The sequence below is a fragment of the Octopus sinensis genome, linkage group LG2 (assembly GCF_006345805.1).
Source record: "Octopus sinensis linkage group LG2, ASM634580v1, whole genome shotgun sequence".
Taxonomy (NCBI): Eukaryota; Metazoa; Mollusca; class Cephalopoda; order Octopoda; family Octopodidae; genus Octopus; species Octopus sinensis.
The window spans coordinates 106,431,440-106,440,357 of NC_042998.1; the positions used below are offsets into that span (position 1 = coordinate 106,431,440).

Genomic DNA, 8,918 nt, shown 5'->3' on the forward strand with positions numbered 1-8,918 from the left:
AAATAAACACTGGCATCTCATTTTAACAGATATATTTAGCAAAATTACATAAAATTATCTTGAAATGCTGAAGAGTAAATTTATTCAATAAAATAGCCATTGCCTTCAACCAATGGCCTCCAGACGACTTTAGAATCTCCTGCAACTCTTCTGGATGGTCTCCTTGTTTAAGTTAGTCAATGCTGCCAAGATCCTTGCCTTCAGTTCATCTTTGGTGAACTCAACTGCGCCCCACACATTATAATCAAAAGGGTTACAGTCTTGCTGAGTTAGGTGGCCAGATGTTAGGAGTGATATGGTTGCAGAAATTGTCTGACAGCCGTGACTAGGTTCTCTTGCATGTGTGGCATGGTGCAGAGTCCTGTTGCCAGACATAGAGTCTTCCAGCAGCCACCCTCTTGACCCAGGGCAGCACTACCTCCTCCAGGCACTTGATGTAAGACTCTGCATTGAGTCTGAGGCTGTGTGGAAAGATGTATGGAGGCATAACATCGCCATCACTAGTGATGACTCCAAACACCATGCTGTTGACTGGATGTTTGATTTTTATCACTCTCAGTATATGCTTTGAAGATACGACAAGCGAACAGTTGTTCTGAGTGTTCACCATCAGATCCTGGCAGAAATTTTTGTCATCTGAGAAAAACCAAAGCATGTTCAGTTGGAAGGGATGCTTGAGTTTGTCCAAGATCTTCCCTCTTGTTTTTGATGGCTTGAGATAAAAAAAATGGCCCTTCTTCATCTTGTATGAGGAATACTGAATGTCTTCATGCCCTACCTACCTGATAAAAAAATCAGACATTGCCATGTCCCTAGTGATGGATCTGATTGACTTGGAGAGATCGTTTGTCAATCATGACCTAGATCTCACCAACAAATTCAGGTGTTCTTTTCTTATCAGAACAGTCAGAGTGAGTTTTCTGAGCTGCTGCACCTTCGTAATTATCATTAGACTCAGCCAACACTTTCTCAATCCTCTGCACTGTCTTCAGATTGACACCCAAACACTCTGAAATATTCATATTGGAGCTTCCAGCATGAATGCCAAGCAGTACAGTATATCGTTTCCAAATTTCTGGCAGAGTGAATTGCGTCATGTGCTGTTTTTCTCACAGACAGTACCCAACTGACCCTACTATACTGTGTAGTCGACAAAATCAAAAGCAAACAATGCACGTGCCTGAAATCAAAAATATAAAACAGCAGCAATTTACCCATCACACCCTGTGTGTGTGTGTGTGTGTGTGTGTGTGGTGTGTGTGTGTGTGTGTGTGCATGTGTGTGTGTGTTTGTCCCCCAACATTGCTTGACAACCAGTGTTGGTGTGTTTATCTCCTTATAATTTGGTAGTTTAGCAAAAGAGACCGATAGAATAAGTACCAGGCTTAAGGTGGCGAGCTGGCAGAAATGCTAGTATGCCGGGCGAAATGCTTAGCGGTACTTCATCTGTCTTTGCATTCTGAATTCAAATTCCGCTCAAGTCGACTTTGCTTTTCATCCTTTCTGGGTTGATAAATTAGGTACCAGTTGTATAATGGGGTCAATCCAATCAACTGGTCTCCTTCCCCAAAATTTTGGGCCTTGTGCCTAGAGTAGAAAAGAATAAGTGCTATGTTTCAAAATAAAAAATAGAAGAGTCAATTCATTCAACTAAAATTCCTCAGTGTGGTGCTCCAGCATGGCAGCAATCTAATAATTTAAACAAGTAAAAGCTGTCTTGAACATATAAGTATGCTTTGAAATATGTTTAGGTATGCTTTAAAAATTTAAATATGTTTGAACTATAAATATTCTTCTTCTTCAGATGATCACAAGCTACATTTCACCATGTCAAGCAAGAACTCTCTGCTCCACCCTACTCCCATTACCTTTGATAGGTCCCCAATTTCATGTTGTGTTTCAGTGTTCAATGCTGGTGATTATATTTTTTTATTCTTTTACTTGTTTCAGTCATTTGACTGCAGCCATGCTGGAGCACCGCCTTAGTCGAACAAATTAACCCCAGTACTTATTCTGTCAAATCTTCTGCTGAACTGCTAAGTTACGAGGGACGTAAACATGCCAACATCAGTTGTCAAGCAATGGTGGGGGGAAAAACACAGACACACATACACACACCACACACACGCACACACACACACACATATACAATGGGCTTCTTTCAGTTTCTGTCTACCAAATCCACTCGCAAGGCTTTGGTCGGCCCGAGTCTATAGTAGAAGATGCTTGCCCAAGGTGCCATGCAGTGGGACTGAACCCAGAATCATGTGGTTGGTAAGCAAGCTACTTACCACACAGCTACTCCTGCACTTTTTTAATGCTTACAGCCCCTAGGTTCCTCAAGCAGTCACCCATCTAAGTACCAACTAGGCTCGATGTTGCTTAACTTTGGTGATTGGATGAGAACTGGTGTTTTCAATGTGATATGGCTGTAAGCTATATACATATGTTTTGGACATACATGTTCTTTCTAATGTAGGTACAAGGCCTGAAATTTTAGGTGAGCAGGCATGATAATTACATGAACCCCAGTGTTCAACTGGTACTCATTTTATCAACACAAAAAAGATGATGACAGACAAAATCGATTTTGGTGGAATCTGAATCCAGAAGGTAAAGAAAGAGTCAGGAATGATGTCATTAAGCTTTTTTTACAGCTCATTAATGCTTGTATCAGTTCATCACCTTTTTGGTTATATAAATATGTTGTCATATAGCAAGAAATTATTGTATCATATCCTGTATGAATCATTATGTAAAGAGAACTGTTTATGTCATATATTTTCTGAAACAATACATCACATCATATCAACCAGTCTGATAGAAGGTTATAACAGAAGATACTTAGATAAATATTGGTTTCAAATTTTAGCACAAGGCCAGCAAGTTCACAGGAGGGAGTAAGTTGATTACATCAACCTCAGTGCTCAACTGGTACTTATTCTATTGGCACCCGAAAGCAAAAAGACAAAATCAGCCTCGGTGGAGTTTGAACTTGGAACATAAAGATGGATGAAATGCCGCTAAACATTTTATCCAGCATGCTAATGATTCTGCAAGCTCACAGCCTTAAATACTTGGTCACATAGTAACATAACAGAGCTATTTTATATATGCTTATTTAACTAATTCCAGGGAAAAAAAAAACTTTAGATAATCTCATAAACATTTATCAGTCTTTGAAAATACTATGTGAAAACACTCTTTTTTTCTCTTTTATCTTTTACTTGTTTCAGTCATTTGACTGTGGCCATGCTGGAGCACCGCCTTTAGTCAAGCAAATCGACCCCATGACTTATTTTTCAGAAGCCTAGTATCGGTCTCTCTTGCCGAACTGGTAAGTTACAGGGATGTAAACACACCACCATCAGTTGTCAAGCGATGTTGGTGGGCACAAACACAGACTTACAAACATACACACACACACACACACACACACACACATATACAATGGGCTTCTTTCAGTTTCTGTCTACCAAATCCACTCGCAAGGCTTTGGTCGGCCCGAGTCTATAGTAGAAGATGCTTGCCCAAGGTGCCATGCAGTGGGACTGAACCCAGAATCATGTGGTTGGTAAGCAAGCTACTTACCACACAGCTACTCCTGCACTTTTTTAATGCTTACAGCCCCTAGGTTCCTCAAGCAGTCACCCATCTAAGTACCAACTAGGCTCGATGTTGCTTAACTTTGGTGATTGGATGAGAACTGGTGTTTTCAATGTGATATGGCTGTAAGCTATATACATATGTTTTGGACATACATGTTCTTTCTAATGTAGGTACAAGGCCTGAAATTTTAGGTGAGCAGGCATGATAATTACATGAACCCCAGTGTTCAACTGGTACTCATTTTATCAACACAAAAAAGATGATGACAGACAAAATCGATTTTGGTGGAATCTGAATCCAGAAGGTAAAGAAAGAGTCAGGAATGATGTCATTAAGCTTTTTTTACAGCTCATTAATGCTTGTATCAGTTCATCACCTTTTTGGTTATATAAATATGTTGTCATATAGCAAGAAATTATTGTATCATATCCTGTATTGAATCATTATGTAAAGAGAACTGTTTATGTCATATATTTTCTGAAACAATACATCACATCATATCAACCAGTCTGATAGAAGGTTATAACAGAAGATACTTAGATAAATATTGGTTTCAAATTTTAGCACAAGGCCAGCAAGTTCACAGGAGGGAGTAAGTTGATTACATCAACCTCAGTGCTCAACTGGTACTTATTCTATTGGCACCCGAAAGCAAAAAGACAAAATCAGCCTCGGTGGAGTTTGAACTTGGAACATAAAGATGGATGAAATGCCGCTAAACATTTTATCCAGCATGCTAATGATTCTGCAAGCTCACAGCCTTAAATACTTGGTCACATAGTAACATAACAGAGCTATTTTATATATGCTTATTTAACTAATTCCAGGGAAAAAAAAAACTTTAGATAATCTCATAAACATTTATCAGTCTTTGAAAATACTATGTGAAAACACTCTTTTTTTCTCTTTTATCTTTTACTTGTTTCAGTCATTTGACTGTGGCCATGCTGGAGCACCGCCTTTAGTCAAGCAAATCGACCCCATGACTTATTTTTCAGAAGCCTAGTATCGGTCTCTCTTGCCGAACTGGTAAGTTACAGGGATGTAAACACACCACCATCAGTTGTCAAGCGATGTTGGTGGGCACAAACACAGACTTACAAACATACACACACACACACACACACACACACACACACACACACACACACATATATATATATATATATATATATATATATATACGATAGGCTTCTTTCAGTTTCTGTCTACCAAATCCACTCACAAAGCTTTGGTCGGCTTGAGGCTATAGTAGAAGACATTTGCCCAAGGTGTTATGCAGTGGGACTGAACCCGGAACCATGTGGTTGGTAAGCAAGCTATTTACCACACAGCCACTCCTGCACCTATATATATACTATAGAACTTTAGCATATAGATAGACCGTCAGATAACATAATAAACCTGATATCAATTTTGGTGACAAAACAAATGACAATAACATACTTGTTATCAACAAAGCATACTGAATTGATTTTAATGTTGAGCAAAAACTAAGGTGAAAGATTGGGAATTACATTGACCTACTTGTTGAATTAAAGATGCTATGAGCATTAAGGAAGGTGTCTATCATCCAACTTGTAATTGCCTCAGCTGGAGCAATGCTCAACCATTTGTGTAAAGACATTGACAGATTAGCTTTGAGGACAGACATAGGTATGTTCTAGATCAATGTTTCTCAACCATTTTTCAGTTATAGACCCCTTTGATTCCTATTTTTACTCTACTAGACCCCCATAGCCATTTGATCTTAAAAAACCTCCTCTTATATTTTTGTAACAATTGCAGTGTGGAAGTTGTTTATAAGCCATTTAAGAAACACACAAAACTGTTAGATTCACTTCAGCATTTAAATTTAATTTGCCAAAATATTTTCGTCGCTTTGAGACCGCAACCTGTTCACTGACAAAATTCCGCATGCAGCACGGAATTTTGTCAGTGAAAAGATCGCTGTTTCAAAGCAATGAAAATATTTTGGCAAATTAAATTTAAATGCTGAAGTGAATCTAACGGTTTTTGTATCCTTTTAAATGGCTTATAAACACCTTCCACGTTGCAATTGTTTTCATTTCAGCACACGATCTCAGATCAGGTCACTTGCTATGCAAGTACATCTCCATAATATATTTTTATAATTAGATATTATTAGGAATTGTATTTAAAAAATTGTTAAAACATTTTGTGTATTGTAGAAGTATAATCAATTTATTGTTGATAAATTTTTACAACAAATCTTATGTGGACCCTTAAGGATCATATGGGCCCCAGTTGAGACTGTTCTAGATCAGTCACTGGCAAACTGTGGGTCACATGCTGCATGTTGGCTGTGGGACTTTCTGAACAGCAAGCCTAAGGAAAAATTACCTTGAATATTTTAGTGGTATGACCCACCTCATGATGAGTCATGTCTTTATGCAGCCTGTTTCATGAAAAAGTTGCCCATGCCTCTTCTAGAAAATGGTAATACTAGCATGTATAAGTATTGTTAGGGCATTCTCACTCAGTATTTGTCAACTTTGGACATGTTTATTAACTTTCAACATCTTTATTAACGTGGAAAATAGGAAATTAGCTCAAGATGTCACACAGTCGAATCAAACCCAGACATAATGGTTGTGTAGTGAACTTCTTAACCATTCACAGATACCTGCATGCATCCATACATATACACATACATATATACACACATATATGTGAGTGTGCATGTACATATATACATATACATACACATGCACACACAAGCACAAAAATATATACACATATGTGTGTATGTATGTATATGTATATATATATATATAAATAGATAGACAGGCAGATAGACAGATAGATGGAGAGATGGTTGGACGGACAGACAGACAGATGAATAGATTGGGAGATAGACAGACAGACAGATAGATAGATATTTGCATATACATAAATATATAAATCAAAAAGGACCAAATATATCTTTCCCGAGCCATTGGCTCATAAGACCAGTTTCTTAGATTCTGTGTCATGTGTATTCCCCACTGGAAAGGATGCTAGTCCATCACAGGATTACTCACTTTTGCCAGCTGAGTGGACTGCAGCAAAGTGAAATGAAGTGTTTTGCTCAAGACCATAATGCATCAACTGGTGAGGAACTGCAACCACAATATTCTTTTCTACTTTAGGCACAAGGCCTGAAATTTTGGAGGAGGGGGCCAGTCAATTAGAAAGACAGCAGTACATAACTGGAACTTAATTTATCGACCCCGAAAGGATGAAAGGCAAAGTCAACCTCGGCAGAATGTAAAACTGCAACCACATTATTACAATCATGAGTGCAACACCCTAACCACTATGCCACACACCTCTACACATGTATAAATGTATATTTATATATCTATATCATCATCATCATCATCATCATCATTTAATGTCCGCTTTCCATGCTGGCATGGATTGGGCAGTTTGATCGAGGACTGTACCAGGCTCCAATCTGATCTGGCAAGGTTTCTACAGCTGAATGCCCTTCCTAACACCAACCACTCTCAGTGTAGTGGGTACTTTTTATGTGCCACCAGCATGAGGGCCAGTCAGGTGGTACTGGCAACAACCATACTCAAATGGTGCTTTTTACATATCACCAGCATGGGAGCCAGTAAGGCAGCACTAGCAACGACTACGCTCGAATGGTGCATTTTATGTGCCACCAGTATGGAAGCTAGTCAGGTGGTACTGGCATCGGCCAAAACAATGATTTCACTTGACTCAACAGCTCTTCTCAAGCACAGTTTATTGCTCAATGATTGAAGGGTACTCTTAAATGGGCTGGTTATGTTACACTGGCATAGGCCACGGTTACAGTCTCACTTGGTTTACCGGGTCTTCTCAAGCACAGCATATCTTCAGAGGTCTCAGTTGCTCATCATCACCTCATTTCAAGGTCATGCTTCACCACTTCATCCCAGGTCTTCCTGGGTCTACTTTTTAGACAGGTTCCCTCTCTGTATATACAAATATATATTTTTATATAAAAGCCCAAAAAAAGCTAGTGGTGCTGGTTCCACATAAAAAAAAAAAGCTAGTGAGGTGCCACATATAAAGGACTGGTGCTGATGCCATGTAAAAAGCACCCAGTACATGCTATAGAGTGGTGAGAGTCAGGAAGGGCATCGAGCTGTAGAAACTAAGCCAAAACAAACTCTGAAACCTGGTGCAGCTCCTGACCTTACCGGCTCTTGTCAAGCCATCCAACCCATGCCAACAAGGAAAACATGTTAAATGATGATGAATATGGTGGTGGTGGTGGCGGCGGCGATATATGCATATATACATATGCACATACACAGACACACACATATACATCCCTTTGTCCAGACAAACTCCAAATGAATCTACCACCTAGATTGCTTTGCATTAGTGTGAAAAAAAAAATACAAAACCTCCCACTACACCATTCTTAACAAGGATGGATTGGATGAAGAAGACTGCATAAGGAAAGAAAAAGAAGTAAACCAGTTAAGTTAATTTTCTTTTTACTTACTATTTATTTCACTCTTTGCAATATAACTAAGAGAATCGCTTGAAATGATTTCTTTCTTACTGCTCTTTGATTGGTTTTCAATTCACTGTTCACAGACGTATATCATACATACATACACATACATATATACACACATACACATATATATATATATCTCATACATACATACACACATATATACATACATACATACATTACATATGGATACATACGCATACACTGACAAGTATACTTACATGTATATATATGCTTATATTCACACACACACGCACACATATATGCATATATGTGTGCATCTGTGTGTGTGTGTGTGTGTGTGTGTGTGTGTGTGCGTGCTGTTGTTGTTTTTATTTAGTTTTGTTGATGTTCCTGTGATTTGCTTTCTGCTAATACTGAAATAAAGTTGCATCATTTCTTTCTGGAAAGATTTTTGCTTGGAAAAAGTAAAAAGGAGATAATTAGAAAGTAAGAAAGTAAGAAAAACTAATGGCAACAGGATGGTGGTGGTGGTGGTGGTGGTGGTGGCAGTGGTAATGATGGCAGCAGTGGTAGTGGTGGTAGTGGTGGCAACAGCTGTGGTGATTGGGACAAAGACAAGAATAGAGTTAAGGCAAAAGAGAGAGAAAGAGAGAGAGAGAGAGAGAGGATGATGGAGAGAGATAAACAAAGACAAAGTGTGTGTGTGTGTATATATATATATATATATATATATATATATCATCATCTATGTATTATACTAAATGTATACGCATTCTTTGAAGGCATGACGCTGTTGAATTCTCTGAGATAAAATCTCTCCAAA

General features: G+C 38.5%; 2 pseudogenes; both read right to left on the reverse strand.

Annotated features, from left to right (window-relative positions):
* Window positions 1-2,318: 2,318 nt before the first annotated feature.
* Window positions 2,319-2,437, reverse strand: LOC115208885 (annotated as a pseudogene).
* Window positions 2,438-3,618: 1,181 nt separating this feature from the next.
* On the reverse strand, window positions 3,619-3,737 carry LOC115208886 (annotated as a pseudogene).
* Window positions 3,738-8,918: the final 5,181 nt, after the last annotated feature.